This window comes from Atractosteus spatula, chromosome 9 (genome assembly GCF_055471065.1).
Source record: "Atractosteus spatula isolate fAtrSpa1 chromosome 9, fAtrSpa1.hap1, whole genome shotgun sequence".
Classification (NCBI taxonomy): domain Eukaryota; kingdom Metazoa; phylum Chordata; class Actinopteri; order Semionotiformes; family Lepisosteidae; genus Atractosteus; species Atractosteus spatula.
The window spans coordinates 53,278,466-53,294,349 of NC_142714.1; the positions used below are offsets into that span (position 1 = coordinate 53,278,466).

At 40.2% G+C, this 15,884-nt stretch overlaps 1 protein-coding gene across 4 annotated transcripts in view; it reads right to left on the reverse strand.

Moving 5' to 3' along the window:
* pcdh19 (protocadherin 19) overlaps window positions 1-15,884 on the reverse strand; it is a 59,481-nt gene that overhangs the window by 26,680 nt on the left and 16,917 nt on the right. The gene's annotated exons all lie outside the window — the stretch shown is intronic.

Below are 15,884 nucleotides of genomic sequence, written 5' to 3' on the forward strand. Positions count from 1 at the left end.
TGCACTGGGGGATGTCTAACACCTTGAAAGCATAGAACACACATGCAATTCAGCAATGGAGAATCCCTGACCCAGATGAAATAACCGGTCCAAGGCGTCTCATGTTAAGGCTGGCTTTATTCTCACATTGATAAAGAATAGAACGAGGACAAAGACAGGAAACAGAAATTGTAAAGTCATGTCAAAAACAGTGCAGCAGGTGCTCAGGTAGCTAGTGGTGTCGCAGGGACTCTTTGTCACAAAGCCATCAATCTTTTTCCAAAAAATACAGTCCTCATTCTTGATGTGCTGATCAGGTGCAGCTGTTTACCTTGTTGAATGCAAGAAAAACAGCTGCTTCTTTGCTCAGCTTCACTAAAACCCTCCCTGTCTCTGACTCAGAGGAGATTACAGAATGTGTCACCAGCTCAACTCGTGAGGAAACTTGGGATCCCAAAGATGTCTCCGCAATAATGAGAAAGGTTAATGCATGCAGCAGAGAGAAGACACTGACTAGTGAACGAATCCACTGTAACCCCAAGGCACGCAATCCTGCTGTGCCGAAACCTGTTAAAAAGCCTGATTTGAAAGCACTTGGGGCCTCAGTTTAATTTTTACAGCCTTAATGTTCCTTGTGCTCTGAGTAACTCCTGATCCATGTTTTTCTGCTACCGTAGCGAAGTTTTTAATGTAACAACTTGGCAATCTTGCAAGACTAAGTCAAACTGGAAATTCAGAATCATATTCCACCCCTCCCTCCTTTAGAAAATCAGAACATCCAACGCAATACCTGCACATGGAGAATTTAAGGAATGTGAAACACATCAACTCTTGATCCGGTCCCATGCTAGGTTTGGCAAATAGGGCTAAATGGTTTAAGGAATACAATATCTGAATAACTCTTTTATATCTCACTATTTTGGAAACACAGACTTTACGTCCAGTTCAGAATATAAAATAAGAACAGTTACAAATGAGAGAAAGCTATTCGCCCTGCTAGCCTGTTGGGTAATTAATAGTTAATTGATCTAAGAATCTCATCCAGACTTTTCCTGAAAGAAGCCAGGGTATTGGCTTCAACACCCTAAGCTGTGCAGCTTGTTCCACATTCCCGCTAACCTTTGTGTCAAAACATGTTTCCTGTTTTTGATTTCAATGTACTTCCACATAGATAACTCATGTTTTTATATTATTTATAAAACAGGGTTTTTAACAATTAGATTAAATTTGGAGATCAATTCGCTTTTACTTCTCTTGCATTAAATGTGAAAGGCAAAAATAGGAGTTTATTTTTTTCTGGTACTCTATGTCTTTGTCATTGGCCCATCTCTCAGTTTCTGAAGATACATACTTTTGTGAGGAATTGCAGTCTTTGTTGTACTCCTGGGACTATTGATATTTTCGCTACGTTTAGGCACCTCAGAAAGGCAAACTCTACAATAATAAACAAGTTGGTGGACAGGTCAAATACAATACACAATATTTTTTTCACAAATCTGGAATCCCTAATCTTCAGCATGTTGCTGAAATACTGGAGAGACTCTGTTCTTGAATTGCACAAACACCAGTGAAAATCGATATTTTAAGAATTGTTCTGTTCAGCAGTTGTACTAAAAGAATAGAGTTGGTAAAAAGCAAGCTCATTATTTATTACCTCACCTACGCAGTTTTTAATCATATCTAAAGGCAAGATAATCTTTTAATTACTTCTGAAGCCGCATCAGGGGCGGTGATTGAGATTTCGTGGGGACGATGTGATCTGGATGCACTGAAGGTTAACGCCAGGTTTTGTTCTCTGCTAATTAAACCTTAACTCATTGTTATCAGTGAGATAATTTGTAAAAGCATTTTAATTAACATTTTATTAGCGCCACTTAATTTGGAGCATAGTTGTTTATTCTCAGCATTGCTGCTGTGGCAGTGACTCACTGCTTTGTTCGTTTCCAGCTTGACACCATTAATATCAAGGTAATTGGTATTGCCAATTATTCCCACTCTTATGGGATGTATATTTTTTTAATGTACCACCTGTACTCCAGTTCAGTCCCTGTGAGGACTCATTATAGTGTCTCCCCTTTGACACTGGCACCTAGCGTGAGTGTAATGGACGGGCACAGAACATAGCAGCAAGGGGAAACTTGAAAAGAGACAGTATACAAATTTACAATGAATCTCGATCTGAAATTCCTTTCGTAGTCCATAATTAGTTTACGTGGAAAACAGATCATTAATAGAGCCTCAGGAGAGGCAAGGTTCATTCAGACTCTGTGTTGTGATTCTGGTTAAAGACATGCGTTTTCTAAAATGTTCCTCCTGGACTTTTTTAAGGACTTGTAAATCATGTTGTGCCGATAAAGCCCTTTTTTCATGAATGTATTCTGTCTTTGTATCAGTAAACAAGTGGCATGGCAGTTTGCACTTCTGCCTCATACCCCTTGAATTCTGGGTTCAGTTCTGACCGGGAGACATAAACTGCATCAGTGCAGTTTATATGCTCTCCAACTGGCTTCACAGATTTTTAGGGCTACAGGGGTTTTCATAAGGCACTCCAGTTTTCTCCCACGGTCCGAAGATGCACTGCATTAATTGGTGTCAATAAATTGTCCCTCCTGTCTGTTCTCTGCAGTGGGCTGGTGGCCCATTCAGGCTGTGTCCAGTCTCTGCTGGGTAAGGCTGTGGTTCACTGACACCCGAGACTGGACTAAGCAGTTGGTTAAAATAGATTAAATGATAAATCAATGAATAGATACAATCAAATTATTTTGCGTTCATTTATTTAAAAGCCGTCAAAGCTGTCAGTAGATATCAGAAAACAGAATCTATTAATGGGAACTGTCTGGAAAGAATGTAGCACAGTTTATTTCTGCTCACCAAGTGTAAATTAAATCAGAGTGCATCTCATTATCTATTGCTTTACTGTGGAGTTTCTGGTCCTGAAGTTTAAACAGCTTCACCACAATAAGAAAACTGCAAAAATAAGTTGTTTTATCATGTTAAACATGTGCCTTCAAAAGCCAAAAACCTCCACTGCTGGGTAGCTGGTGGCTTTGAATCTGACAGATAATTGCACCCTTTAATCTAAAATGGGGGGAACAACTTGAGTAGACATGATGACAATCAGCAGGCTCTAGGAGCCCCAGACTGAATGACAGAGTCAGTAGGGAGAGGAAATGAAATCTGAGAGGATTGGACATCTTTCCAATTCTGCACATTCTCTGAGAGGAACCCTGGTACACTCTCAAACCGGCACAGATTTGGGAAAAGGCAATTGCGTTGGTTAGCCACCGTGTCATTTGATTTGCTTTCCAACTGCAAGACGATCTGTTCTGTAGTTTATTCATTGTGCAGGTAGAACAAGCGAGGTGAGCTCTTACTATAGCTGCTGTTTCAAACAGAAGCATTTAATGAGCATTTCTTTTAACTCTACAGATCCCAGTAAATCCACGAAGCCAATTAACCTCATAGACGTATTCATAATATAAGAGACTAACCAAAGTGCCGCAATGCAACATGACACATAACTGTCACACAGTAGTTAGCTTGTTTTTCTTGAGCAGCAGATATATTGGCTTCAAATTTAAATTTCTGCAGTCAGGCCTATTTTATATCTGTGTCACCTAGTGCTCACTGGAAAAGTGACCGATGCTCAGGGGAGCTAATACTTCCAGAGAGCAAGGGAGCTTATTGGATTGGATCGCCTTAAGAGACCTGTGCATAATCAAGGTTGCAAGGCAAGCTGTACAGTGTACTGTAAAATCAACACTGACACATGTTTTTTTTTCTTTTAAGTATCCTGTGGAATTGAGAATATAGCAATATCATGAATATGTACATTCAGGCATCACTAACGCAGTAAAACGTCATAAAGGTCTATTTAGACAGTTCAGTTACTTTAACTGTTACAGTATACAAATTACATTAAACTGGAATCACATGAAGGTGAACTACCAATGTGTTGCATAAATGTAAACATTATTGTAGATTTGTTTCGTTTTCAAACTGCTGTGTGCAGAAGCCAAAAAAATGTAGTGTAGAAATGTTGTTTTTAGTGTTTCCTTCATATTTTTCGTGTAAAAGCCCACTCATGGTGTCCCTTGAGTCTGCATAGAAAATCTAAGGCATTATTAATGAGCTGCGTTGTGTATAGTCTTTCCCCCTGGAAAGAGGAGAATCAGTAGTTCTCTGTGAGAAAAAAAAAAGATTAAGAAAAATATATCATGGCACCCGTATCTGCAAAGGCAAAGCGTCGATTTCTGTTTTATAAAAAAAACACTGTTCACACTGGCTGCCTGCAAAATGGGTTTAAAAGCAGCAAAAAAACGAGAGGTGTTGGAAGACCAGGGTATAAATAAATCAGTAATGGCTGTGACAGCTCTAAGGTTTTTCTTTGCAAAGTAAAACAATAATAAATTGGAACATCGTGAGTCTAAAGTGCCCTTTTACCAAAAATCAAATCAAATAATTTGTTGGGCTGGAGCCTGCTCACACCACGGATCTCAGTGACCAGCTAATGTGCGTTGAGCAAGGCCTGTGCCGACTTGTTTATTACATGTCTTGCACGGTAATTACTGCTAGAGAGCCCCACTCTGCAAGAACTGGAGAAAATCCTTGTATTTCTCATTCAGCCTCTCTGCCTCCTGCCCGTCGTTAATCCTCTCCTCAAGTTTGTCCCCCTCCTGGCTGCAGCAGGTCAGTCCTGGACAGACCTGCTCCTATTCTCTCTCACACACACAAGAGATCCCGGTGAGCTTAGCAGTCAACCTGCTGGTGACAGTTCTCTGACAAAATAAAACAACAAAAAATTAGAAAGCCTGCATTCTCAGAGCTGGCACACTTCATATTCAGGCAGTACCACAGTCTCAAATGTAATACACATTGAAAAAATGGAAAGACTGAATGCTGTAGTTGTACTTCAAGGCACAAAGTAAACGTACCAGATCTGTTAGCTAAAATGTAATTCTTGCAGTAATGGCATGGTAAATGTGTGCACTTTAAGATAAAATCTGTCAACGTTTTACTAGTCCAGAACACGTTAGCCTTTTACTATTAGTGTCTGGTTTTGTCCCCCATTATTACAGAGTTTTATATAGATTCCTTGCAGTCTGCTAGGTTATAGATTTGCTTTCCCTTCTATACTCCAATTCCCAGGGGAACTGCAACAGTAAAAAGGGTGTATAAGAGCCTAAGGCTCACCCATCGCTCTAGATGAGATTACATTTTCTATTTCTGCCTCTTAGGTAAAACATGATGAATAAGAGAACTTGTTAACATTTTATATAAACTGGTTCCTAACAAACACAAATTACAAGTAATCAATCATCGCAGGCCTAAACGACAAATAACCTGTCATATCCGCTGTATCCTAATACTATATCACCTGTCAATTCACTCCAAACTCAATTTGCACGATTGTGAATCAATCTTATAATGACAATGAATTATATCAGAAAGCAAAGGCATAAATGGCTTGTGAGGTCTGCTGCTGAATCCTGAGCAGATTTAAAAGTCTGACCCAGCCGAAAGAGAAAATTGTGTTTTTATAGCGGTGCCTCTAACCCTGGTGGACTCTGGTTTGTTTAAATCTGAATTATATATAGATCATTCGTGCCTGTCTTGTAAGAATTCCCATTTCCAGGATGAAACTATTTATGAACCTTACTGGTCCCATCTGCCTGCCTCCAGTAAAAAATTGATGAATTATGCATACATTAATAGCAGCCACATTAATAAGTCATGTGTTGATTGACAGAGAGGCATTCCTCTTCATTTCAACAGGATGTGCAAAGATTTACAAAATGAGATTTATTTCAGTGCAAAATGTCTGAACTTAAGTATTTATTTCATGTTTAAATAGCCTCTGGGTGTGTGTCTACACACATGCGCAAATTTATTACTATTTAGCAAGAGGATTTAATAATACTACTTCACTCAAAACAGTGATAGTCACAAAAACATTACAAAATAAGATGATAATTTATATCTTTGTTCTCCAAAAAGTTTTAATGAAAAAAATGTATGTAAATACATATCCCACCTACAAAAGTCAAAAAGACCTGAGACTTGGCTAGTTGTTTCTTCTTAGATCCACAGACCCAAATCAAGTAATTTTCCCGAGGTAAATCTCAAAGGATTCTCCTTAATTTGGATGTCAAGAGGAAAACTTTCGCTCCTTTATTTCAAATCCCAAAGCATCTATTTAAAACCACCTGAGATGTGGACTGCAATTCCCCAAACACACCCCAAAATCCATCTTCTACGCAGGCAAAACAAACCACGGCCAATTTTATCCACATTGACAGATTACAGGGCTGCTGATCTTGTGAAAAAATGACTGCGACTAGCACTGCTGCTCGCCACAGTGGTTTCCCTTCTGTGTGAATTAGCAGCAGGAAAGTGAAAAGGTGTCTTATAAATGAGAGTCCCGACCATCATCCAAATCCCACATCTTCAAATCTCCCTCCATCTCTTTGGAGAGAACTGTACAGAAAAAAGGGCTCTTAAAATATTGCCATTTTCTGTTTTACAGACAGTCTTTTCTCATTGCCAGGTGATAAAAGAGAATGGTGAATGGTGCTGATACCCTTTGCACAATTAACAATCCTCAATGGCTGTACTTAAATTTACTTAGCTACAAAAGTTCCCATGTGTTTTATTTTTTAAAGAAATTAAAATGACAGCACCGGGATTGTGTTACAGGTATTAATGTGTAAGGAAAACAGATGCATTCTGAATGTTAATTCCTGTAGCATAGACTATAAAACCAGCTACTGAGGATGAGTAGGATAAGTTTCATAAAGGAAAAAATATATTATTGCATTGAAAACGTGTTTGCAGTGTACTGTACAGAACACTTGACTTTAAACATTTGTTCTCTTCTCTGGGATATCTCAGAATTTTAGATTCAGGAATTCATTTTCCTCTTTTTCTGGTGTAAATAAATGAAACAGGTGCTTGAAGCTGCTTTAAAATAATACTAATACTAATAATAATACTTTGAGATCTGTGTGTCAAGTAGCAGGCATCACTGTCACAGTGTTTAGAGTGAGCCAGCAGCTGTCTGAGATATCTGTGCAGTCTTGAAGTCTTTATGAAAAACACACAGCCTATCACATCACAATGAAATATCTTTTCAGACGCTTTTATTTTAATGGAAATGTGTAACATCTCATTATAGACTCCAAGGAGCACACAGACGCATGCATGGGGGCCAGAGCCAGAACAGAAGGATGATTTCATTTGGAGATGGACAGAGAAAGTTTATTATTGACATCTCTTAAACTGACAGTATAAGAAGAGAGTCACCATCTCAGTATGCATAAAAACCACACTGGCAAACAGGGAGCTACAGAACGGTCACAGGTGTAACTTCTTCATCACTCAGTAACACCAGAAACCCTGGAAATCTCCTCAAACAAACGATATGTACACAGAGTGGACAAAGCCTCTTAGTTGTCCTTTTGGGACAAAAGCCTGGAATTATGCAGTGCAGTGCAGCCACGTCCCCGAACTTCCAAACCCCAGACTGGTCAAGAAAGCTTTTGAATTTACAAATTGGCTTCATTTTCAGACCATACCAGACATTCACCATAACTGGCAAACAGACATGGCCTGTATTTAACGTTCAGGTTTTCCAAAGAATCTTGAGAAGCCAAGGTTTTTCGTGATGACGTATAACTTTAACCGTAACTGAAGCAGAGTTTGAAATCCAGCTGACATTTGGATCCAGTGGACTAGAGAGACTTGAGGGTTTGACTCAAGACTGCTTTAAACAAGAAACACACAATTTTGTGAATCAGGACTGACATTAAAACAAATACCTACTTATCTGTAATCATTAGCTTCAGGTTGTGAGGACAAGCCGTCTACAAAGCCAGACTGCCTCTAGACGAGTAGTTGATTTTCAAACAAACACAACATTTTTTACCATTACTAACCCCACAGTTTCGAAAGAGGCAGAATATAGGAAAACACCATCGTTACACAACCACTACACCGTGACCTCCCCTATTCCCTGAAACAATTCCTCTCCGAGTGTTTGTGAGCCTCTTGCACACTCATACTCTCGCACGCTGTGGGAGACTGTGAGACCCAGCGAGACGACCTCTGCTCGGTCACACACACGGACAAAGCAAAGCAGCTTGAGTATCTGCCTGAACAACCAGGGCCAGATGCACTGGGCTTGACCCCTGAGTTCATCTGGGATTCCACCAGCTGAAACACATAGGGATTGGTCACGCCGCCTTCAATTAATTCCATTTGCATTAGTGCCTTCTTTGGGACCAGGGTTTGGAAATGGGAAAGCCAGGCTCATTCAAACAACAATAGGAGCAGACCAAGCCAAGCCAGCATCGTTAGCAGAGGGGACAGTCCCTGCATCTCAAAAGGAACAGTGCATACCCATGACAACAGTTTACAGGAAGCTAAATGCAAAGGATCACTTTGTCAGATTTTAATTTACAGTTTAATATTTCCACTCCTAAAATTACAGGGTATTTATTTTCTTTGATATGAATAATAATTATTCATATCAAACACTTGCAAACTCTTGCAATGATTTCCTGCAAATTAAGACTCTCAATCAGTTTTCCATGGCACAGCTTGTAGCAGCGGTTGGTTATCAAAGACGCCTGAACAGTTCTTATATGCAAAGCAGCTATCTAGGAAAACCATATCTTCAGGGAGGGAAACGTATCTATTTTGATGTAAATTGTAGAGGTTTGTCTTTGTTTCAGTCTAACAGTAGCAAAGAAAAACTTGGTCCTTTTTGCAAGTGAGGTTTATATGTCTGTGAACAGAAAGTACAACAAGCTCATGTTTTTTACACCTTTCTTTCTTATCAGTGTATATCTTACTGTGTTTGCAAGGGATGGCTTTGATTTGTTTGAAACCATTTTGCGTTTTGAATTGGTAAGGTCTATCAAATCAGCATCGTTGCACATACATTCCTTTCCTTCAGTGTGGAGAAATGCAAAATGCCCACCATAATGCCTAAATTAAAATATCTTTAATGGAACAGAAAAGACTGCATTTGAAGACTTTATCCATGCAAAATTCAATATGTCCACAGACATGAGTGCAGTTTGCTTTGGAGACACTGAACGGTCAAGCGTCCCGTGTGAGGAATGAGGAAAACGTCTGACTCCTAATGGAAAGCAAGATAAAAACAAACATGGCCTGAAGAGTGTATCTCCCTTTCTTTGTCCTGCTTTTGAAAGCAACACCAAAGCAGTTCAAGTCCATTAAGCCAGTTTGTTGTTGTTTTTATTAAAGCAGTATCTCCTGAAATGATGTATCTCCTACTGAGACGATAGGATAGGAGTCCCTTGCTCCCTTCTCTTCTAAAGACAAGTTAAATAATTGAGCACTTCGAAGTTTTATTGAAGGTATAAGCAACGCAAAAACAAGTTAGGGGAGTGCATGAACTATCTCTATTTCTTATTAATTTTATGTAATATAAAAATTTCACTTTCCATAAAAATTATTTTAAATGAACTCTAAAATATCAGATTCCATGAGTGCTTGACCTTGAATGCATAGCTAATTTCATAATAAATATAATAACAATCATAATAATTATTTTTTGCATTTTATATACAGCTTTTTTATCACAAAGGATCCCAAAGCACTTTACATATAAGGCAAGACCTACTTCATCTACCTCTGAGGTGTAGCACCAACCTGGGTGACACACAGCAGCCCCAGTGCACCGTAGTTCAGTGAAGTGAGAAATGCATTCATCAGTTGAATTAAGGTGGAACAGTGCCACTTGACCTAAAATGAACACGTAATCAGAACCGCAGTTTGACCTCAGTTGCCCCTGGACAACACTGGGGCACTGGTTTGGAAAACCTGGTCCAGGAGGAACAGTGTCCCTTGTCACGTCATAAACCTAGTTTTCCTTAGATCCCATCCTGCCATCCCAGTACTGACCAGACCCAGCCTTGCTCTTACGTCTAAGAGCTGGCAGGATCAGACTACAAGGTGGGAATGCTGCAGTCAGAACTAGAACAACAGGACTCTACAGCAAGGTGTTTACAGATGCAGAACTACTTTTATACTTCCTATTATGGGAGTGAGTGAGCTGAATAATTAATGTTTTGTCTATATGGTGCAGGATTAAGCTTGCAGGAATGAAGCTGTGTCAACGATGCAATGGCAACCTCATTTCTATTCCTAATAAACGCATGAAAGATATCAAGATATAATTCTGAAGTGCCACACTGCCCTGACTCACCCCATCACCACTGAAACTCAGGCAGTTCAGTTTGATGCCTCAAGTTAAATAATGTGTGGGTTACAGACAATTTTTCAGCCCTACTTAAAGACACTACTTTGGACTTGCAGGGGTTGGTGCAGTTGCCCCTGCACCTTGCTTGACTGCAGGAAGGGGGCAAGTAGAGACGCATTAATTACCCTAATTAACCCAGCCCCTGCAACACAAGTTCAGATCGCTGTACTGACGGCTGCTTTGACTAACCTGCCAAGAATAGCATAACTGTCCCTTCAAATAAATCCAAGATAATTACCAGTCTAGTTTACAGGGCTTCTGTGATGGTAATAATTAGCGCTACTGTACGGAAGGTCACGCTAGACAATTTAGCTACGATGCTGGCTGCATGGCGATTGGGGTACAGGGAGGGACTCAGCAGCACTTTCCTGCAGCCCAGAGAATTGGGATTTCACAGCACAGCTTTGCTGTTTTCTTCTTCCTTTTTATCTCTTTCTGCAGAGGAGATATTACAATAAAGGAAAATGAAAACAGGGGAGAAAAATCATAAATATACCACGAGCAACAAAGTGGGCCCAATTAAATCTGAATTACTGACAACTCAGAGGGACAAGAAGAGGGAGTGCCTTGAAGGAAAAATCAAATCTATCTGAATTCAGTCAAGCTAAAGCCCATAGAAAGATGAATTTGCTGCGTGGCCATAGAGTATCCTATTTGTGTATTTGCATTTTTACTTATTGCAAAGCCCCTGCTGCTAAACAATTAAAAATTGTGCTGTGATAGCAAAGTGGCATGTTTCTTGAGTATGTTTGCATCTGATAAACCTCCCTCTACGAACGTAGCCTGGGAGGGAGGCTGACTGCAGCTTGCATGTGTTCTGGGACGCCGCGGCACTCAGGAGTGATCACTTAATGAGCAGAGGAGGATTCAGGAACAGAATTCAGTGGCACAAGTTAACACGTAAACACAGGCTCCTGACTCTATTTCTGTGTGCAGCCCCACCTCCAGAGGTCTGGTGCCTCATCTATTTTCACAGGAGGGACCTGCTCCTTCTCCCTTCCTTACCAATAACACCAGTGGCTGGCTTCTATTTTCACACCACTTCCAGCAACACGTCATATGCAGAAAGTGAGAGCCTGGTGCCTATACCCTGTGCTATTTTCACAAACAGGCGGCTTGTAAAAAAAACACTTAATTAGCAATGTGTGAGATAGAATGGACTTGAGTTTTCCATCTCCTTTCATAGCTTCTTTGTAATAAACTGCAGTCTCTCTAAAACAGGAAGGGCAATATACAGGCTTTCCACAGTCAGAAATGTCTTCACAATAAATAGGTTCCAAACAGCTGCGTAAAAGCTAGCACTGTCAGTTCAATGCAGAATGAAATTCATAAACACCTTTATCCCAAAGACTTATGCTTTCTATCTTTCCAAAAGACAACTGTTTTGGTTTAAGAAAAAATAAAAGATTCAAGGTATTTTGATGAAGCCTTGAAGTACGAGTTTTGTAGAGTTGTCTGAATAATACAATCTGCTCTGCACAAAGCCTTTCAATTATTTCCTCGACGTTCTACATTTTTACTTGCTACATTATGTTCATATCTGCTCCTCTTTATAATTCTGTCATTAACTTCTTGCAAGCTGCTTTATAAGATTTCTGAGTAGAGAAATGTGATGCTCTTGGTTATTGTGCTCGCATTCACACCGGTAACTATGTGAGAATTCAAGAGGGAGGTTAGTGTGTGAGCAAACACGCATCCTCTTACAGCAGGCTGGACTTCAAATTTACATCTTTTTCTTTAGCAACAGATCAATAAAACACCCAGATCATGTAATTCCTACTTTGCAAAAAAGGTCAGTTCAGAAAAGGAAATATTTTGTTTTGATGTCCTGGATTTTTTATTATAATTATTATTTGATAAATAGGCTTCAAAACACAAATGCACAAATAAACTGTCACATTTGAAGACCGTAACCTATCTTCTTCCTTTTTTGAAGTTGCTAAGAAGTGTTGAGGGAAGCACTGTTAAGCACCCCTGATCCTTTTAAAGACGTTTTCATAATCCAGTGGAAGGGAGGCTGCAGCTTTAAGAGACTTAGGCTGGATTATTGCTAGTCCTCCAAATTAAACCAAAAGTCAGCTTTTTGTAGTTGCTCATGCAAGCTGCATCTTGGCACAACCCACCAAAACAGAGTCTGCTGGAGAGCTATAATTAGAAATGCCCTCTCTGGCCCAACAGCCATGGCTTGGGGCTCCCAGGTACATGGCCAGCCAAACCCAGTTCCAACTTCCATCTCTCTGTTTACCCAACATGGCCTCACACAGCGTCCAGCCTCCTGCCTCTACTCTCCACACTTTGCACCCTGTGCCGCTCAGCTGCGCTCTAAACAAATGACCCATCCAAGCTGGGCAGCATCACATGCACCTCTCTAGTCTCCTGGTGTCAACATGGTGTGGCCAAATCTGGGTTTATTTTAAAACACAGAATAATCATTTTAAAAAGGGTGGGAGAAGAGGGCACCTTTTCCTCTATGCCTCACTCTCGTGTACTAGCCTTGGTGCTCAAACAAATGCCTGTGCTGACACAGAGGAGGGAGGTGCTCTTATCTGCACTGAAACCAGAGTGGAAACAACGGCTTTGTAGGGGTAGCATGTGCAGCACGACTGGCTAATCTTTTCCATCGGAAAGATGGGGAAAGGAAGAGACATAAACATCCTATTGAAAATCTGTTGGACTGAGAAACATTAAAAATATAAGATGCATGCTACAAACAAAAGAACTGTGGTAACCTGACTAATATTAGAGATTTTCCTGTTCTTGTGTGATGCAGTTATGGTAACTTGAACGGATGAACATAATACTTAAGCCAAACCCCTTAAGAGAGGGCCTTCATCACAACACCCATTTTTAGGATGCTCCCCAGACATTTTGAAATGCAAGAGCACTATGACTTAAATTGCACCTGTGGGCCTACAGCTGCACTGCTGCTGAATTACAGTGGCTCCTCCAGAGATAAACCCCAACCATTCTGTCTCCCATTAACCAGAGTGATGTTTGCATGGAGACAGGTGTGTGTGAGAGCCTGTTTGTGCTATTAGTGGTCTTGTCTGCTTTGTTTAGGTTAATGATCCCTCAGCACTTGTTTAGTCAAAGCACAGGAACAGACTCCATGGTGCCCTGGTCTAATTTCCCCTAAAGAGACATTAACTCCCCATCATTATAGGAGGGAAACAAGTTACAGGCTCATACTTCCTTCAACCTGTTAAGACTCTCATTCAGCTCAAGCCTAAATTGACAAATTGACAACAGCTGCCTGCAGTGATTGCTTTACAAACAGGAGTTTGGAAAATAAAGTCTCCAGATGAGAGTCAAAAGTACATCTTATCATGAAGTACTTTCTTTGCACATTTAAGTCACCTCCCTGCATACTGAGAATTGGTGACAGCAGCTCACACCTGTCTCATACCTGTTTCAGGTGGTGTCACAACTGCAGCTGTCTTTGTAAATAGCCATTATTATAATTAATGTTTCTCCACTCCAAAGACACCCAACTGTAACTCTGAAGCAGTGACTCCAGTCTAGCAGTCTTACCTACTTCCTGAGCACCTGAGCCTGGCAGGAAGCCTGAGACTAGTCTGCACCAGACCAAAGAGTCCTCTTTCAATTCTGAATGTCCACATCCTCCAAGTGACACACCCGAATACATTTAAACAATAGAAGGCAGAGCCAATGCAGAAATGGTTAAAACGTCAAAGACATGGGAAAGTGCGCAGGAAAATGTTGTGACTAACATAGACGTAGCTGGCATTTATCCAACAGAAATTCAGAATTTGTGCATCTACATGATTGAATCTAAAACTGATAAAGTATTGCAAAGTCTGGCTTTTTTAAATCATTGATCTGCCTTTTACTACCTCCAGACCTTCCATCCGTCTCCTCTGTGACATAAAGGAGTTGGCTACCGAGCTGGAATAAGGATTTTGGAGTTGTCACCGCGGACTGAGAGTCATGTTGCTGGGAGGCCTGTACCCAGTCACACCCCATTAAGTAGGATGTGAGAGGCTGCAACAGATCATTACAGGGTCTGCCTTGTGTTCTGGAGATGAACAATGCACAATGATGGCTTCCTGCTGACTCACAGTCACCATGCTTCTGTCTTCTCACTTGCTAACTGCAGTACTGTACACACGTGCAAAACGCACAGCATATCATATGGAAAATAAAGTCAGTGCATATGCCACAGGGATGTTTACTTTCAGCTAAAAACAACAGCAGGGGTTGAATTCTTCATGTTCATTTCAGACAGAAACACAAGAAAACAGTAGAGGAATGTAACAGAAAAAGCTATTAATTGCCGACTGCTCTTATCTCTTCAGCGTAAAAAACCCTTGGGAAGCAAACAAATATATAGAATATTTTTATCTCTCAATTGTATTCTTTTTAACGAACAGGGTCATAAATCATGACAATGTCCACTTTATCCCTGTTAACCTTGCCTGATTTCTACATTTGATGTCTTTAAATTCTTTTACACAAGAAGAGTTAAAAGTGATGCAGTAGTTAGTAGTCTCAGGTCAGCATAATCAAGAGCTGGATTTGTAAATAGACACATATATCGCAAACTGAGAAAATCTGCTTCAGCACCACTAAAGATCTCTGTTCTGCTGCACAGACTCCAGCCATTTCGCAATGCATGCTGAGTCTGACATTTAATCAGATGAGGGAAAATGTTAATAAACTTCTTCCTCCTCCCTCTCTGTGTCAGGGAAAAACAGGACACTTCAAAAGGTCACTCACTGCTGGTGCCTGGCTTTGCCTCAGCTCAGAAATGGCCATCATTTGATATCAAGTCTGAACCTGTAGACATTTTTTACAGCTCAGCTTCATCGTAACTGTATAGCATTATGTTATAAGGTGGTAAGGTTACAGGACACATCTGACAATCACACAGTCCAGGTAGAATCCTTTAATTACTGGGTACACATGTGCAACAGCAGTGGAATAAATCCAGGACTCTGCCCATTTCCAACCTTTTAAGCATCTTTACTCATGAATTTTAATTAATACCTTTCTCCTCTTGCATTCAAGCTAAATTAAATTCTGCTGCTTTATCACTAAGTGTGCTCAAATAATGATTCTAATTCAAAGTTATAATTAGATTTTTTAATGTTTCATATGCATGGCATGGTAAGACTTCAACTGTGTTTTTCTATGCAGTGGATATATATATATATTTGAATTTCCCTGAAGACAAATAACTCCATCATCCTCCAACCAACACAAGCATTCCATATTTCCAAACCCTGTGTGTCTTATCAGCTGTAAGAGGAAAATACTCAAGGATGACGTGTCCATTCCCACAAACCCGACATGGGTAATTAAGTGGAATCGCACATTTTTCAAATGCGATTCCGTGTCAGAGATCCACAGGACACATACAGATTATGAATATTCATCACCATGCACCCATATCTGGTTTTAATATGTCAAACAAGTTGTGCAAAACATTTCACTTTTATCCCACTACCCTGCACGAACGCTAGAGCCGTGTTCAATTTTTTAAAATTCATGATGATCGCCAAAGACAGTCGAATCCCATCCCTCTGCCTGGCTGTGTACACTGGCCCAAGCGATAAAATTGTTTCTGAAATATTGATGAAGAGAGGGGTGCGGCACA